Raw genomic sequence first — 18,943 nt, 5'->3', positions numbered from 1 at the left:
ACATGGGCTTCTTCCACTGATGTTGAGTGCGGCGAGACAGTTGATAGCTGTCCATTGGAAGGATGCAGCTCCTCCCACGTTAGGAGAATGGTATACCAAAATAAATCAGATCTCTCGCTTAGAGGAGCTGTCTAGCTGGGAAATTTATAATCATAAAGCTTATGTGTTGACTTGGGCCCCTTGGAATAGGTATTTAGAAGACAATCCTCTTTAAAGGCATTTTAGAGTTTCTCAAGTTTAACTGAATTAGACGGCTTCTGTTCTGGGGTTTTTAGCCTCACTGCCCCAAACTAGATAGCCCAATTGTAATGTAGTGCGATGTGTTATTTTCCAAAGTGCACCCATTTAATGATTGTGCTTCTGTTGTCGACCACATGATGTTGATGTTAATGTTGTTGATACTGTATATGTATGTGTACCCTTTTTCCCTTTCCCTTTCTTTTTCCCTTTTCTCCCCTACCTATTTTTCCCTCATTTTTTCCTTCCTTCTCGCCTGAAACCAACCCTTGCTTAACATTTCGCTAACTGTACCTGAGAATTGGTGTTGGTTTTAATGGTGATGTGTAAAATTCCAAAATAAAGAATTTACAAAAAAAGAAAACATAGTAAAAGCTGGGAAAAATAAAACAATGCAGATTAATTCCCTGACAGTGTGCGGAAACCAAAGACAATTTTAACCATTAGAAACACGTGTTCAACAAAATCTCTGCGTTTCTCAATATACAATCCATTCATCTCCTTCTACTCTTTAATCTCAGACCACTCCTTTCTCTTCAGTAAGTCAGTCAAGTTCTCTTGCTCATGGCTGTATCCTACAATAGATATTCATGCGAATTTAGGCCAAAATCTTTTCACAGGCTGTTCTCTGTGTTCACATGGCTAACACATCTGATAAAGTGAGCCTATAATTGGCTGTGATGGCCGCAAATCCCCACACAGGTTCAAATCCTGTTCACAGTGCAGTGTTTTACTTGGTCAAAACTTTGGACCTTCTCGAAAAGAGTAAAATAATATATACAGTATATTATTAAAACGGGCCAAGTGATATGAAAATGGGACAACTTAACATGTTTGACTCGAAATCTGCCTCAAGAATGAGATTTAGCAGTATGAAAACGCCAAGAAATATTACTCGATGTTTCCCATGATATTGATGACATCATTTGCAGATAATAGAAATCTATGTATTGGTTGCTGGAAATCCTCTACACCAAATTTCTTTCAGCAATAAAAAGTCAATGAAAGTATTTAAACTGGTTCCAAAAAGACAACTGAGAACCATCAGCAATGCCATATATTTTGATGGCTGCATTTTTAAGACGATGGACTTGAAATCTTCATGTTGGATGAAATCGTGTTCACAGTTTATTGTTTTACCTTTGAAAAGATTGGATTTTGCACATGAAAGATTAGTGAAAAGAAAATATAGTAGACGCTGGGAATAATAAAACAATGCAGATTAATTCCCTGACAGTGTGTGGAAACCAAAGACTATTTTAACCATGAGAAACATGTGGTCAACAAAATCTCTGCGTTTCTCAATATACAATCCATTCATCTCCTTCTACTCTTTGATCTCAGACCACTCCTTTCTCTTCAGTAAGTCAGTCAAGTTCTCTTGCTCATGGCTGTATCCTAAATAGATATTCATGCGAACTTAGGCCAAAATCTTCTCACAGGCTGTTCTCTGTGTTCACATGGCAAACACATCTGATAAAGTGAGCCTATAATTGGCTGTGATGGCCGCAAATCCCCACACAGGTTCAAATCCTGATCACAGTGCAATGTTTTACTTGGTCAAAACTTTGGACCTTCTCAAAAACAGTAAAATAATATATACAGTATATTATTAAAATGGGCCAAGACATATGAAAATGGGACAATTAAATATATTTGAGTCGAAATCTGTCTCAAGAATGAAATTAACAAGTATGAAAACTTAAAGAAATATTACTAGATGTTTCCCATGATATTGATGACATCATTTGCAGATAATAGAAATCTATGTATTGATAGCTGGAAATCCTCTACACCAAATTTCTTTCAGCAATAAAATGTCAATTAAAGTATTTAAACTGGTTCCAAAAAGACAACTGAGAACCATCAGCAATGCCATATATGTTGATGGCTGCATTTTTAAGACGATGGACTTGAAATCTTCATGTTGGATGAAATCATGTTCAGTTTATTGTATTAGTTTTGAAAAGATTGGATTTTGCTTATGAAAGATTAGTGAAAAGAAAATATAGTAAAAGTTGGGAATAATAAAATAATACAGATTAATTCCCTGGCAGTGCGCGGTGTCCAACCACAATTTTAAGCATGAGAAATATGTGGTCAACAAAATCACTGCGTTTCTTAATATACAATCCATTTATCTCCTTCTACTCTTTGATCTCAGACCACTTCTTTCTCTTCAGTAAGTCAGTCTAGTTTTCATGCTCATGGCTTTGTAGTTCAGTAGAGATTCAGGTGAACTTAGACCAAAATCTTCTCACAGGCTCTCCCTCTGTGCTCACATGGCAAAAACATCTGATAGATTATGCAACAGTTGGCTGTGATGGACGAGTGGTTAAGGTGTTGGACTTGAAATCAAATGGGTTTTCACCGCACAGGTTCAAATCCTGTTCACAGCGCAGTGTTTTACTTGGTCAAAACTTTGGACCTTCTCGAAAAGAGTAAAATAATATATACAGTATATTATTAAAACGGGCCAAGTGATATGAAAATGAGACAACTCCAACATGTTTGACTCAAAATCTGCCTCAAGAATGAAATTAAGCAGTATGAAAACTTCAAGAAATATTACTCGATGTTTCCCATGATATTGATGACATCATTTGCAGATAATAGAAATCTATGTATTGGTTGCTGGACATCCTCTACACCAAATTTCTTTCAGCAATAAAAAGTCAATGAAAGTTTTTAAACTGGTTCCAAAAAGACAACTGAGAACCATCAGCAATGCCATATATTTTGATGGCTGCATTTTTAAGACGATGGACTTGAAATCTTCATGTTGTATGAAATCGTGTTTACAGTTTATTGTTTTACCTTTGAAAAGATTGGATTTTGCACATGAAAGATTAGTGAAAAGAAAATATAGTAAAAGCTGGGAATAATAAAACAATGCAGATTAATTCTCTGACAGTGTGCGGAAACCAAAGACAATTTTAACCATGAGAAACACGTGGTCAACAAAATCTCTGCGTTTCTCAATATACAATCCATTCATCTCCTTCTACTCTTTAATCTCAGACCACTCCTTTCTCTTCAGTAAGTCAGTCAAGTGCTCTTGCTCATGGCTGTGTCCTACAATAGATATTCTTGCGAATTTAGGACAAAATCTTTTCACAGGATGTTCTCTGTGTTCACATGGCAAACACATCTGATAAAGTGAGCCTATAATTGGCTGTGATGGCCGCAAATCCTGACACAGATTCAAATCCTGTTCACAGTGCAGTGTTTTACTTGGTCAAAACTTTGGACCTTCTCGAAAAGAGTAAAATAATATATATAGTATATTATTAAAATGGGCCAAGACATATGAAAATGGGACAACTAAATATGTTTGAGTCGAAATCTGTCTCAAGATTAAAATTAACAAGTATGAAAACTTAAAAAAATATTACTAGATGTTTCCCATGATATTGATGACATCATTTGCAGATAATAGAAATCTATGTATTGATAGCTGGAAACACCAAATTTCTTTCAGCAATAAAATGTCAATTAAAGTATTTAAACTGGTTCCAAAAAGACAACTGAGAACCATTAGCAATGCCATATATTTTGATGGCTGCATTTTTAAGACGATGGACTTGAAATCTTCATGTTGGATGAAATCATGTTCAGTTTATTGTATTAGTTTTGAAAAGATTGGATTTTGCTTATGAAAGATTAGTGAAAAGAAAATATAGTAAAAGTTGGGAATAATAAAAAAATGCAGATTAATTCCCTGGCAGTGAGCGGTGTCCAACCACAATTTTAAGCATGAGAAACATGTGGTCAACAAAATCACTGCGTTTCTTAATATACAATCCATTTATCTCCTTCTACTCTTTGATCTCAGACCACTTCTTTCTCTTCAGTAAGTCAGTCTAGTTTTCATGCTCATGGCTGTGTAGTTCAGTAGAGATTCAGGTGAACTTAGACCAAAATCTTCTCACAGGCTTTCCCTCTGTGCTCACATGGCAAAAACATCTGATAGATTATTCAACAGTTGGCTGTGATGGCCGACTGGTTAAGGCGTTGGACTTGAAAACCAATGGGGTATCCCTGCACAGGTTCAAATCCTGTTCACAGCGCAGTGTTTTACTTGGTCAAAACTTTGGACCTTCTGGAAAAGAGTAAAATAATATATACAGTATATTATTAAAACGGGCCAAGTGATATGAAAATGGGACAACTTAACATGTTTGACTCGAAATCTGCCTCAAGAATGAGATTTAGCAGTATGAAAACTCCAAGAAATATTACTCGATGTTTCCCATGATATTGATGACATCATTTGCAGATAATAGAAATCTATGTATTGGTTGCTGGAAATCCTCTACACCAAATTTCTTTCAGCAATAAAAAGTCAATGAAAGTATTTAAACTGGTTCCAAAAAGACAACTGATAACCATCAGCAATGCCATTTATTTTGATGGCTGCATTTTTAAGACAATGGACTTGAAATCTTCATGTTGGATGAAATCGTGTTCACAGTTTATTGTTTTACCTTTGAAAAGATTGGATTTTGCACATGAAAGATTAGTGAAAAGAAAATATAGTAAAAGCTGGGAATAATAAAACAATACAGATTAATTCCCTGACAGTGTGCGGAAACCAAAGACAATTTTAACCATGAGAAACACGTGGTCAACAAAATCTCTGCATTTCTCAATATACAATCCACTCATCTCCTTCTACTCTTTAATCTCAGACCACTCCTTTCTATTCAGTAAGTCAGTCAAGTTCTCTTGCTCATGGCTGTATCCTACAATAGATATTCATGCGAATTTAGGCCAAAATCTTTTCACAGGCTGTTCTCTGTGTTCACATGGCAAACACATCTGATAAGGTGAGCCTATAATTGGCTGTGATGGCCGCAAATCCCCACACAGGTTCAAATCCTGTTCACAGTGCAGTGTTTTACTTGGTCAAAACTTTGGACCTTATCGAAAAGAGTAAAATAATATATACAGTATATTATTAAAATGGGCCAAGACATATGAAAATGGGACAATTAAATATATTTGAGTCGAAATCTGTCTCAAGAATGAAATTAACAAGTATGAAAACTTAAAGAAATATTACTAGATGTTTCCCATGATATTGATGACATCATTTGCAGATAATAGAAATCTATGTATTGATAGCTGGAAATCCTCTACACCAAATTTCTTTCAGCAATAAAATGTAAATTAAAGTATTTAAACTGGTTCCAAAAAGACAACTGAGAACCATCAGCAATGCCATATATTTTGATGGCTGCATTTTTAATACGATGGACTTGAAATCTTCATGTTGGATGAAATCATGTTCAGTTTATTGTATTAGTTTTGAAAAGATTGGATTTTGCTTATGAAAGATTAGTGAAAAGAAAATATAGTAAAAGTTGGGAATAATAAAAAAATGCAGATTAATTCCCTGGCAGTGCGCGGTGTCCAACCACAATTTTAAGCATGAGAAACATGTGGTCAACAAAATCACTGCGTTTCTTAATATACAATCCATTTATCTCCTTCTACTCTTTGATCTCAGACCACTTCTTTCTCTTCAGTAAGTCAGTCTAGTTTTCATGCTCATGGCTTTGTAGTTCAGTAGAGATTCAGGTGAACTTAGACCAAAATCTTCTCACAGGCTCTCCCTCTGTCCTCACATGGCAAAAACATCTAATGAGTTATTCAACAGTTGGCTGTGATGGTCGAGTGGTTAAGGCGTTCGACTCGAAATCCAATGGGGTATCACTGCACAGGTTCAAATCCTGTTCACAGCGTAGTGTTTTACTTGGTCAAAACTTTGGACCTTCTCGAAAAGAGTAAAATAATATATACAGTATATTATTAAAACGGGCCAAGTGATATGAAAATGGGACAACTTAACATGTTTGACTCGAAATCTGCCTCAAGAATGAGATTTAGCAGTATGAAAACTCCAAGAAATATTACTCGATGTTTCCCATGATATTGATGACATCATTTGCAGATAATAGAAATCCATGTATTGGTTGCTGGAAATCCTCTACACCAAATTTCTTTCAGCAATAAAAAGTCAATGAAAGTATTTAAACTGGTTCCAAAAAGACAACTGAGAACCATCAGCAATGCCATATATTTTGATGGCTGCATTTTTAAGACGATGGACTTGAAATCTTCGTGTTGGATGAAATCGTGTTCACAGTTTATTGTTTTACCTTTGCAAAGATTGGATTTTGCACATGAAAGATTAGTGAAAAGAAAATATAGTAGACGCTGGGAATAATAAAACAATGCAGATTAATTCCCTGACAGTGTGTGGAAACCAAAGACAATTTTAACCATGAGAAACATGTGGTCAACAAAATCTCTGCGTTTCTCAATATATAATCCATTCATCTCCTTCTACTCTTTGATCTCAGACCACTCCTTTCTCTTCAGTAAGTCAGTCAAGTTCTCTTGCTCATGGCTGTATCCTAAATAGATATTCATGCGAACTTAGGCCAAAATCTTCTCACAGGCTCTTCTCTGTGTTCACATGGCAAACACATCTGATAAAGTGAGCCTATAATAGGCTGTCATGGCTGCAAATCCACACACAGGTTCAAATCCTCATCACAGTGCAATGTTTTACTTGGTCAAAACTTTGGACCTTGTCGAAAAGAGTAAAATAATATATACAGTATATTATTAAAATGGGCCAAGACATATGAAAATGGGACAACTAAATATGTTTGAGTCGAAATCTGTCTCAAGAATGAAATTAACAAGTATGAAAACTTAAAGAAATATTACTAGATGTTTCCCATGATATTGATGACATCATTTGCAGATAATAGAAATCTATGTATTGATAGCTGGAAATCCTCTACACCAAATATCTTTCAGCAATAAAATGTCAATTAAAGTATTTAAACTGGTTCCAAAAAGACAACTGAGAACCATCAGCAATGCCATATATTTTGATGGCTGCATTTTTAAGACGATGGACTTGAAATCTTCATGTTGGATGAAATCATGTTCACTTTATTGTTTTACCTTTGAAAAGATTGGATTTTGCACATGAAAGATTAGTGAAAAGAAAATATAGTAAAAGCTGGGAATAATAAAACAATACAGATTAATTCCCTGACAGTGTGCGGAAACCAAAGACAATTTTAACCATGAGAAACACGTGGTCAACAAAATCTCTGCGTTTCTCAATATACAATCCACTCATCTCCTTCTACTCTTTAATCTCAGACCACTCCTTTCTATTCAGTAAGTCAGTCAAGTTCTCTTGCTCATGGCTGTATCCTACAATAGATATTCATGCGAATTTAGGCCAAAATCTTTTCACAGGCTGTTCTCTGTGTTCACATGGCAAACACATCTGATATGGTGAGCCTATAATTGGCTGTGATGGCCGCAAATCCCCACACAGGTTCAAATCCTGTTCACAGTGCAGTGTTTTACTTGTTCAAAACTTTGGACCTTCTCGAAAAGAGTAAAATAATATATACAGTATATTATTAAAATGGGCCAAGACATATGAAAATGGGACAATTAAATATATTTGAGTCGCAATCTGTCTCAAGAATGAAATTAACAAGTATGAAAACTTAAAGAAATATTACTAGATGTTTCCCATGATATTGATGACATCATTTGCAGATAATAGAAATCTATGTATTGATAGCTGGAAATCCTCTACACCAAATTTCTTTCAGCAATAAAATGTCAATTAAAGTATTTAAACTGGTTCCAAAAAGACAACTGAGAACCATCAGCAATGCCATATATTTTGATGGCTGCATTTTTAAGACGATGGACTTGAAATCTTCATGTTGGATGAAATCATGTTCAGTTTATTGTATTAGTTTTGAAAAGATTGGATTTTGCTTATGAAAGATTAGTGAAAAGAAAATATAGTAAAAGTAGGGAATAATAAAAAAAAGCATATTAATTCCCTGGCAGTGCGCGGTGTCCAACCACAATTTTAAGCATGAGAAACATGTGGTCAACAAAATCACTATTTTGATGGCTGCATTTTTAAGACCATGGACTTGAAATCTTCATGTTGGATGAAATCGTGTTCACAGTTTATTGTTTTACCTTTGAAAAGATTGGATTTTGCTCATGAAAGATTAGTGAAAAGAAAATATAGTAGACGCTGGGAATAATAAAACAATGCAGATTAATTCCCTGACAGTGTGTGGAAACCAAAGACAATTTTAACCATGAGAAACATGTGGTCAACAAAATCTCTGCATTTCTCAATATACAATCCATTCATCTCCTTCTACTCTTTGATCTCAGACCACTCGTTTCTCTTCAGTAAGTCAGTCAAGTTCTCTTGCTCATGGCTGTATCCTAAATAGATATTCATGCGAACTTAGGCCAAAATCTTCTCACAGGCTGTTCTCTGTGTTCACATGGCAAACACATCTGATAAAGTGAGCCTATAATTGGCTGTGATGGCCGCAAATCCCCACACATGTTCAAATCCTGATCACAGTGCAATGATTTACTTGGTCAAAACTTTGGACCTTCTCGAAAAGAGTAAAATAATATATACAGTATATTATTAAAATGGGCCAAGACATATGAAAATGGGACAACTAAATATGTTTGAGTCGAAATCTGTCTCAAGAATGAAATTAACAAGTATGAAAACTTAAAGAAATATTACTAGATGTTTCCCATGATATTGATGACATCATTTGCAGATAATAGAAATCTATGTATTGATAGCTGGAAATCCTCTACACCAAATATCTTTCAGCAATAAAATGTCAATTAAAGTATTTAAACTGGTTCCAAAAAGACAACTGAGAACCATCAGCAATGCCATATATTTTGATGGCTGCATTTTTAAGACGATGGACTTGAAATCTTCATGTTGGATGAAATCATGTTCAGTTTATTGTATTAGTTTTGAAAAGATTGGATTTTGCTTATCAAAGATTAGTGAAAAGAAAATATAGTAAAAGTTGGGAATAATAAAAAAAATGCAGATTAATTCCCTGGCAGTGCGCGGTGTCCAACCACAATTTTAACGATGAGAAACATGTGGTCAACAAAATCACTGCGTTTCTTATTATACAATCCATTTATCTCCTTCTACTCATTGATCTCAGACCACTTCTTTCTCTTCAGTAAGTCAGTCTAGTTTTCATGCTCATGGCTTTGTAGTTCAGTAGAGATTCAGGTGAACTTAGACCAAAATCTTCTCACAGGCTCTCCCTCTGTGCTCACATGGCAAAAACATCTGATAGATTATGCAACAGTTGGCTGTGATGGACGAGTGGTTAAGGTGTTGGACTTGAAATCCAATGGGGTATCCCCGCACAGGTTCAAATCCTGTTCACAGCTTAGTATTTTACTTGGTCAAAACTTTGGACCTTCTCTAAAAGAGTAAAATAATATATACAGTATATTATTAAAAAGGGCCAAGTGATATGAAAATGGGACAACTTAACATGTTTGACTCGAAATCTGCCTCAAGAATGAGATTTAGCAGTATGAAAACTCCAAGAAATATTACTCGATGTCTCCCATGATATTGATGACATCATTTGCAGATAATAGAAATCTATGTATTGGTTGCTGGAAATCCTCTACACCAAATTTCTTTCAGCAATAAAAAGTCAATGAAAGTATTTAAACTGGTTCCAAAAAGACAACTGAGAACCATCAGCAATGCCATATATTTTGATGGCTGCATTTTTAAGACGATGGACTTGAAATCTTCATGTTGGATGAAATCGTGTTCACAGTTTATTGTTTTACCTTTGAAAAGATTGGATTTTGCACATGAAAGATTAGTGAAAAGAAAATATAGTAAAAGCTGGGAATAATAAAACAATACAGATTAATTCCCTGACAGTGTGCGGAAACCAAAGACGATTTTAACCATGAGAAACACGTGGTCAACAAAATCTCTGCGTTTCTCAATATACAATCCACTCATCTCCTTCTACTTTTTAATCTCAGACCACTCCTTTCTATTCAGTAAGTCAGTCAAGTTCTCTTGCTCATGGCTGTATCCTACAATAGATATTCATGCGAATTTAGGCCAAAATCTTTTCACAGGCTGTTCTCTGTGTTCACATGGCAAACACATCTGATAAGGTGAGCCTATAATTGGCTGTGATGGTCGCAAATCCCCACACAGGTTCAAATCCTGTTCACAGTGCAGTGTTTTACTTGGTCAAAACTTTGGACCTTCTCGAAAAGAGTAAAATAATATATACAGTATATTATTAAAATGGGCCAAGACATATGAAAATGGGACAATTAAATATATTTGAGTCGAAATCTGTCTCAAGAATGAAATTAACAAGTATGAAAACTTAAAGAAATACTACTAGATGTTTCCCATGATATTGATGACATCATTTGCAGATAATAGAAATCTATGTATTGATAGCTGGAAATCCTCTACACCAAATTTCTTTCAGCAATAAAATGTCAATTAAAGTATTTAAACTGGTTCCAAAAAGACAACTGAGAACCATCAGCAATGCCATATATTTTGATGGCTGCATTTTTAAGACGATGGACTTGAATCTTGATGTTGGATGAAATCATGTTCAGTTTATTGTATCAGTTTTGAAAAGATTGCATTTTGCTTATGAAAGATTAGTGAAAAGAAAATATAGTAAAAGTTGGGAATAATAAAAAAAATGCAGATTAATTCCCTGGCAGTGCGCCGTGTCCAACCACAATTTTAAGCATGAGAAACATGTGGTCAACAAAATCACTATTTTGATGGCTGCATTTTTAAGACGATGGACTTGAAATCTTCATGTTGGATGAAATCGTGTTCACAGTTTATTGTTTTACCTTTGAAAAGATTGGATTTTGCACATGAAAGATTAGTGAAAAGAAAATATAGTAGACGCTGGGAATAATAAAACAATGCAGATTAATTCCCTGACAGTGTGTGGAAACCAAAGACAATTTTAACCATGAGAAACATGTGGTCAACAAAATCTCTGCGTTTCTCAATATACAATCCATTCATTCAATCCAATCCAATATACAATCCATTCTACTCTTTGATCTCAGACCACTCCTTTCTCTTCAGTAAGTCAGTCAAGTTCTCTTGCTCATGGCTGTATCCTAAATAGATATTCATGCGAACTTAGGCCAAAATCTTCTCACAGGCTGTTCTCTGTGTTCACATGGCAAACACATCTGATAAAGTGAGCCTATAATTGGCTGTGATGGCCGCAAATCCCCACACACGTTCAAATCCTGATCACAGTGCAATGTTTTACTTGGTCAAAACTTTGGACCTTCTCGAAAAGAGTAAAATAATATATACAGTATATTATTAAAATGGGCCAAGACATATGAAAATGGGACAACTAAATATGTTTGAGTCGAAATCTGTCTCAAGAATGAAATTAACAAGTATGAAAACTTAAAGAAATATTACTAGATGTTTCCCATGATATTGATGACATCATTTGCAGATAATAGAAATCTATGTATTGATAGCTGGAAATCCTCTACACCAAATATCTTTCAGCAATAAAATGTCAATTAAAGTATTTAAACTGGTTCCAAAAAGACAACTGAGAACCATCAGCAATGCCATATATTTTGATGGCTGCATTTTTAAGACGATGGACTTGAAATCTTCATGTTGGATGAAATAATGTTCAGTTTATTGTATTAGTTTTGAAAAGATTGGATTTTGCTTATGAAAGATTAGTGAAAAGAAAATGTAGTAAAAGTTGGGAATAATAAAAAAAATGCAGATTAATTCCCTGGCAGTGCACGGTGTCCAACCACAATTTTAAGCATGAGAAACATGTGGTCAACAAAATCACTGTGTTTCTTAATATACAATCCATTTATCTCCTTCTACTCTTTGATCTCAGACCACTTCTTTCTCTTCAGTAAGTCAGTCTGGTTTTCATGCTCATGGCTTTGTAGTTCAGTAGAGATTCAGGTGAACTTAGACCAAAATCTTCTCACAGGCTCTCCCTCTGTGCTCACATGGCAAAAACATCTGATAGATTATTCAACAGTTGGCTGTGATGGCCGAGTGGTTAAGGCGTTGGACTCGAAATCCAATGGGGTATCCCCGCACAGGTTCAAATCCTGTTCACAGCGCAGTGTTTTACTTGGTCAAAACTTTGGACCTTCTCGAAAAGAGTAAAATTATATATACAGTATATTATTAAAACGGGCCAAGTGATATGAAAATGGGACAACTAAATATGTTTGAGTCGAAATCTGTCTCAAGAATGAAATTAACAAGTATGAAAACTTAAAGAAATATTACTAGATGTTTCCCATGATATTGATGACATCATTTGCAGATAATAGAAATCTATGTATTGATAGCTGGAAATCCTCTACACCAAATATCTTTCAGCAATAAAATGTCAATTAAAGTATTTAAACTGGTTCCAAAAAGACAACTGAGAACCATCAGCAATGCCATATATTTTGATGGCTGCATTTTTAAGACGATGGACTTGAAATCTTCATGTTGGATGAAATCATGTTCAGTTTATTGTATTAGTTTTGAAAAGATTGGATTTTGCTTATCAAAGATTAGTGAAAAGAAAATATAGTAAAAGTTGGGAATAATAAAAAAAATGCAGATTAATTCCCTGGCAGTGCGCGGTGTCCAACCACAATTTTAACGATGAGAAACATGTGGTCAACAAAATCACTGCGTTTCTTATTATACAATCCATTTATCTCCTTCTACTCATTGATCTCAGACCACTTCTTTCTCTTCAGTAAGTCAGTCTAGTTTTCATGCTCATGGCTTTGTAGTTCAGTAGAGATTCAGGTGAACTTAGACCAAAATCTTCTCACAGGCTCTCCCTCTGTGCTCACATGGCAAAAACATCTGATAGATTATGCAACAGTTGGCTGTGATGGACGAGTGGTTAAGGTGTTGGACTTGAAATCCAATGGGGTATCCCCGCACAGGTTCAAATCCTGTTCACAGCTTAGTATTTTACTTGGTCAAAACTTTGGACCTTCTCTAAAAGAGTAAAATAATATATACAGTATATTATTAAAACGGGCCAAGTGATATGAAAATGGGACAACTTAACATGTTTTACTCGAAATCTGCCTCAAGAATGAGATTTAGCAGTATGAAAACTCCAAGAAATATTACTCGATGTCTCCCATGATATTGATGACATCATTTGCAGATAATAGAAATCTATGTATTGGTTGCTGGAAATCCTCTACACCAAATTTCTTTCAGCAATAAAAAGTCAATGAAAGTATTTAAACTGGTTCCAAAAAGACAACTGAGAACCATCAGCAATGCCATATATTTTGATGGCTGCATTTTTAAGACGATGGACTTGAAATCTTCATGTTGGATGAAATCGTGTTCACAGTTTATTGTTTTACCTTTGAAAAGATTGGATTTTGCACATGAAAGATTAGTGAAAAGAAAATATAGTAAAAGCTGGGAATAATAAAACAATACAGATTAATTCCCTGACAGTGTGCGGAAACCAAAGACGATTTTAACCATGAGAAACACGTGGTCAACAAAATCTCTGCGTTTCTCAATATACAATCCACTCATCTCCTTCTACTTTTTAATCTCAGACCACTCCTTTCTATTCAGTAAGTCAGTCAAGTTCTCTTGCTCATGGCTGTATCCTACAATAGATATTCATGCGAATTTAGGCCAAAATCTTTTCACAGGCTGTTCTCTGTGTTCACATGGCAAACACATCTGATAAGGTGAGCCTATAATTGGCTGTGATGGTCGCAAATCCCCACACAGGTTCAAATCCTGTTCACAGTGCAGTGTTTTACTTGGTCAAAACTTTGGACCTTCTCGAAAAGAGTAAAATAATATATACAGTATATTATTAAAATGGGCCAAGACATATGAAAATGGGACAATTAAATATATTTGAGTCGAAATCTGTCTCAAGAATGAAATTAACAAGTATGAAAACTTAAAGAAATACTACTAGATGTTTCCCATGATATTGATGACATCATTTGCAGATAATAGAAATCTATGTATTGATAGCTGGAAATCCTCTACACCAAATTTCTTTCAGCAATAAAATGTCAATTAAAGTATTTAAACTGGTTCCAAAAAGACAACTGAGAACCATCAGCAATGCCATATATTTTGATGGCTGCATTTTTAAGACGATGGACTTGAATCTTGATGTTGGATGAAATCATGTTCAGTTTATTGTATCAGTTTTGAAAAGATTGCATTTTGCTTATGAAAGATTAGTGAAAAGAAAATATAGTAAAAGTTGGGAATAATAAAAAAAATGCAGATTAATTCCCTGGCAGTGCGCCGTGTCCAACCACAATTTTAAGCATGAGAAACATGTGGTCAACAAAATCACTATTTTGATGGCTGCATTTTTAAGACGATGGACTTGAAATCTTCATGTTGGATGAAATCGTGTTCACAGTTTATTGTTTTACCTTTGAAAAGATTGGATTTTGCACATGAAAGATTAGTGAAAAGAAAATATAGTAGACGCTGGGAATAATAAAACAATGCAGATTAATTCCCTGACAGTGTGTGGAAACCAAAGACAATTTTAACCATGAGAAACATGTGGTCAACAAAATCTCTGCGTTTCTCAATATACAATCCATTCATTCAATCCAATCCAATATACAATCCATTCTACTCTTTGATCTCAGACCACTCCTTTCTCTTCAGTAAGTCAGTCAAGTTCTCTTGCTCATGGCTGTATCCTAAATAGATATTCATGCGAACTTAGGCCAAAATCTTCTCACAGGCTGTTCTCTGTGTTCACATGGCAAACACATCTGATAAAGTGAGCCTATAATTGGCTGTGATGGCCGCAAATCCCCACACACGTTCAAATCCTGATCACAGTGCAATGTTTTACTTGGTCAAAACTTTGGACCTTCTCGAAAAGAGTAAAATAATATATACAGTATATTATTAAAATGGGCCAAGACATATGAAAATGGGACAACTAAATATGTTTGAGTCGAAATCTGTCTCAAGAATGAAATTAACAAGTATGAAAACTTAAAGAAATATTACTAGATGTTTCCCATGATATTGATGACATCATTTGCAGATAATAGAAATCTATGTATTGATAGCTGGAAATCCTCTACACCAAATATCTTTCAGCAATAAAATGTCAATTAAAGTATTTAAACTGGTTCCAAAAAGACAACTGAGAACCATCAGCAATGCCATATATTTTGATGGCTGCATTTTTAAGACGATGGACTTGAAATCTTCATGTTGGATGAAATCATGTTCAGTTTATTGTATTAGTTTTGAAAAGATTGGATTTTGCTTATCAAAGATTAGTGAAAAGAAAATATAGTAAAAGTTGGGAATAATAAAAAAAATGCAGATTAATTCCCTGGCAGTGCGCGGTGTCCAACCACAATTTTAACGATGAGAAACATGTGGTCAACAAAATCACTGCGTTTCTTATTATACAATCCATTTATCTCCTTCTACTCATTGATCTCAGACCACTTCTTTCTCTTCAGTAAGTCAGTCTAGTTTTCATGCTCATGGCTTTGTAGTTCAGTAGAGATTCAGGTGAACTTAGACCAAAATCTTCTCACAGGCTCTCCCTCTGTGCTCACATGGCAAAAACATCTGATAGATTATGCAACAGTTGGCTGTGATGGACGAGTGGTTAAGGTGTTGGACTTGAAATCCAATGGGGTATCCCCGCACAGGTTCAAATCCTGTTCACAGCTTAGTATTTTACTTGGTCAAAACTTTGGACCTTCTCTAAAAGAGTAAAATAATATATACAGTATATTATTAAAACGGGCCAAGTGATATGAAAATGGGACAACTTAACATGTTTTACTCGAAATCTGCCTCAAGAATGAGATTTAGCAGTATGAAAACTCCAAGAAATATTACTCGATGTCTCCCATGATATTGATGACATCATTTGCAGATAATAGAAATCTATGTATTGGTTGCTGGAAATCCTCTACACCAAATTTCTTTCAGCAATAAAAAGTCAATGAAAGTATTTAAACTGGTTCCAAAAAGACAACTGAGAACCATCAGCAATGCCATATATTTTGATGGCTGCATTTTTAAGACGATGGACTTGAAATCTTCATGTTGGATGAAATCGTGTTCACAGTTTATTGTTTTACCTTTGAAAAGATTGGATTTTGCACATGAAAGATTAGTGAAAAGAAAATATAGTAAAAGCTGGGAATAATAAAACAATACAGATTAATTCCCTGACAGTGTGCGGAAACCAAAGACGATTTTAACCATGAGAAACACGTGGTCAACAAAATCTCTGCGTTTCTCAATATACAATCCACTCATCTCCTTCTACTTTTTAATCTCAGACCACTCCTTTCTATTCAGTAAGTCAGTCAAGTTCTCTTGCTCATGGCTGTATCCTACAATAGATATTCATGCGAATTTAGGCCAAAATCTTTTCACAGGCTGTTCTCTGTGTTCACATGGCAAACACATCTGATAAGGTGAGCCTATAATTGGCTGTGATGGTCGCAAATCCCCACACAGGTTCAAATCCTGTTCACAGTGCAGTGTTTTACTTGGTCAAAACTTTGGACCTTCTCGAAAAGAGTAAAATAATATATACAGTATATTATTAAAATGGGCCAAGACATATGAAAATGGGACAATTAAATATATTTGAGTCGAAATCTGTCTCAAGAATGAAATTAACAAGTATGAAAACTTAAAGAAATACTACTAGATGTTTCCCATGATATTGATGACATCATTTGCAGATAATAGAAATCTATGTATTGATAGCTGGAAATCCTCTACACCAAATTTCTTTCAGCAATAAAATGTCAATTAAAGTATTTAAACTGGTTCCAAAAAGACAACTGAGAACCATCAGCAATGCCATATATTTTGATGGCTGCATTTTTAAGACGATGGACTTGAATCTTGATGTTGGATGAAATCATGTTCAGTTTATTGTATCAGTTTTGAAAAGATTGCATTTTGCTTATGAAAGATTAGTGAAAAGAAAATATAGTAAAAGTTGGGAATAATAAAAAAAATGCAGATTAATTCCCTGGCAGTGCGCCGTGTCCAACCACAATTTTAAGCATGAGAAACATGTGGTCAACAAAATCACTATTTTGATGGCTGCATTTTTAAGACGATGGACTTGAAATCTTCATGTTGGATGAAATCGTGTTCACAGTTTATTGTTTTACCTTTGAAAAGATTGGATTTTGCACATGAAAGATTAGTGAAAAGAAAATATAGTAGACGCTGGGAATAATAAAACAATGCAGATTAATTCCCTGACAGTGTGTGGAAACCAAAGACAATTTTAACCATGAGAAACATGTGGTCAACAAAATCTCTGCGTTTCTCAATATACAATCCATTCATTCAATCCAATCCAATATACAATCCATTCTACTCTTTGATCTCAGACCACTCCTTTCTCTTCAGTAAGTCAGTCAAGTTCTCTTGCTCATGGCTGTATCCTAAATAGATATTCATGCGAACTTAGGCCAAAATCTTCTCACAGGCTGTTCTCTGTGTTCACATGGCAAACACATCTGATAAAGTGAGCCTATAATTGGCTGTGATGGCCGCAAATCCCCACACACGTTCAAATCCTGATCACAGTGCAATGTTTTACTTGGTCAAAACTTTGGACCTTCTCGAAAAGAGTAAAATAATATATACAGTATATTATTAAAATGGGCCAAGACATATGAAAATGGGACAACTAAATATGTTTGAGTCGAAATCTGTCTCAAGAATGAAATTAACAAGTATGAAAACTTAAAGAAATATTACTAGATGTTTCCCATGATATTGATGACATCATTTGCAGATAATAGAAATCTATGTATTGATAGCTGGAAATCCTCTACACCAAATATCTTTCAGCAATAAAATGTCAATTAAAGTATTTAAACTGGTTCCAAAAAGACAACTGAGAACCATCAGCAATGCCATATATTTTGATGGCTGCATTTTTAAGATGATGGACTTGAAATCTTCATGTTGGATGAAATAATGTTCAGTTTATTGTATTAGTTTTGAAAAGATTGGATTTTGCTTATGAAAGATTAGTGAAAAGAAAATGTAGTAAAAGTTGGGAATAATAAAAAAAATGCAGATTAATTCCCTGGCAGTGCACGGTGTCCAACCACAATTTTAAGCATGAGAAACATGTGGTCAACAAAATCACTGTGTTTCTTAATATACAATCCATTTATCTCCTTCTACTCTTTGATCTCAGACCACTTCTTTCTCTTCAGTAAGTCAGTCTGGTTTTCATGCTCATGGCTTTGTAGTTCAGTAGAGATTCAGGTGAACTTAGACCAAAATCTTCTCACAGGCTCTCCCTCTGTGCTCACATGGCAAAAACATCTGATAGATTATTCAACAGTTGGCTGTGATGGCCGAGTGGTTAAGGCGTTGGACTCGAAATCCAATGGGGTATCCCCGCACAGGTTCAAATCCTGTTCACAGCGCTGTGTTTTACTTGGTCAAAACTTTGGACCTTCTCGAAAAGAGTAAAATAATATATACAGTATATTATTAAAACGGGCCAAGTGATATGAAAAAGGGACAAATTAACATGTTTGACTTGAAATCTGCCTCAAGAATGAGATTTAGCAGTATGAAAACGCCAAGAAATATTACTCGATGTTTCCAATGATATTGATGACATCATTTGCAGATAATATAAATCTATGTATTGGTTGCTGGAAATCCTCTACACCAAATTTCTTTCAGCAATAAAAAGTCAATGAAAGTATT

At 34.9% G+C, this 18,943-nt stretch overlaps 8 non-coding genes across 8 annotated transcripts; all 8 read left to right on the top strand.

The window, feature by feature from the left end:
- The first annotated feature begins 2,554 nt into the window (after positions 1 to 2,554).
- TRNAS-UGA (transfer RNA serine (anticodon UGA)) lies at positions 2,555 to 2,636 on the top strand. The gene has a single exon. It is a non-coding gene; the product is annotated as a tRNA-Ser (tRNA).
- Positions 2,637 to 4,225: 1,589 nt separating this feature from the next.
- TRNAS-UGA (transfer RNA serine (anticodon UGA)) lies at positions 4,226 to 4,307 on the top strand. The gene has a single exon. It is a non-coding gene; the product is annotated as a tRNA-Ser (tRNA).
- Positions 4,308 to 5,902: 1,595 nt separating this feature from the next.
- TRNAS-CGA (transfer RNA serine (anticodon CGA)) lies at positions 5,903 to 5,984 on the top strand. Its single transcript has one exon. It is a non-coding gene; the product is annotated as a tRNA-Ser (tRNA).
- A 3,471-nt stretch (positions 5,985 to 9,455) lies between these two features.
- Positions 9,456 to 9,537, top strand: TRNAS-UGA (transfer RNA serine (anticodon UGA)). Its single transcript has one exon. It is a non-coding gene; the product is annotated as a tRNA-Ser (tRNA).
- A 2,672-nt stretch (positions 9,538 to 12,209) lies between these two features.
- Positions 12,210 to 12,291, top strand: TRNAS-CGA (transfer RNA serine (anticodon CGA)). The gene has a single exon. It is a non-coding gene; the product is annotated as a tRNA-Ser (tRNA).
- Positions 12,292 to 13,064: 773 nt separating this feature from the next.
- TRNAS-UGA (transfer RNA serine (anticodon UGA)) lies at positions 13,065 to 13,146 on the top strand. Its single transcript has one exon. It is a non-coding gene; the product is annotated as a tRNA-Ser (tRNA).
- A 2,672-nt stretch (positions 13,147 to 15,818) lies between these two features.
- On the top strand, positions 15,819 to 15,900 carry TRNAS-UGA (transfer RNA serine (anticodon UGA)). Its single transcript has one exon. It is a non-coding gene; the product is annotated as a tRNA-Ser (tRNA).
- A 2,672-nt stretch (positions 15,901 to 18,572) lies between these two features.
- TRNAS-CGA (transfer RNA serine (anticodon CGA)) lies at positions 18,573 to 18,654 on the top strand. The gene has a single exon. It is a non-coding gene; the product is annotated as a tRNA-Ser (tRNA).
- The last annotated feature ends 289 nt before the right edge of the window (positions 18,655 to 18,943 follow it).

This window comes from Dendrobates tinctorius, unplaced genomic scaffold (assembly GCF_039654945.1).
Source record: "Dendrobates tinctorius isolate UK_male_01 unplaced genomic scaffold, ASM3965494v1 ptg000151l, whole genome shotgun sequence".
In the NCBI taxonomy this organism is placed as follows: Eukaryota; Metazoa; Chordata; class Amphibia; order Anura; family Dendrobatidae; genus Dendrobates; species Dendrobates tinctorius.
This window is presented reverse-complemented; position numbering and strand designations above follow the sequence as displayed.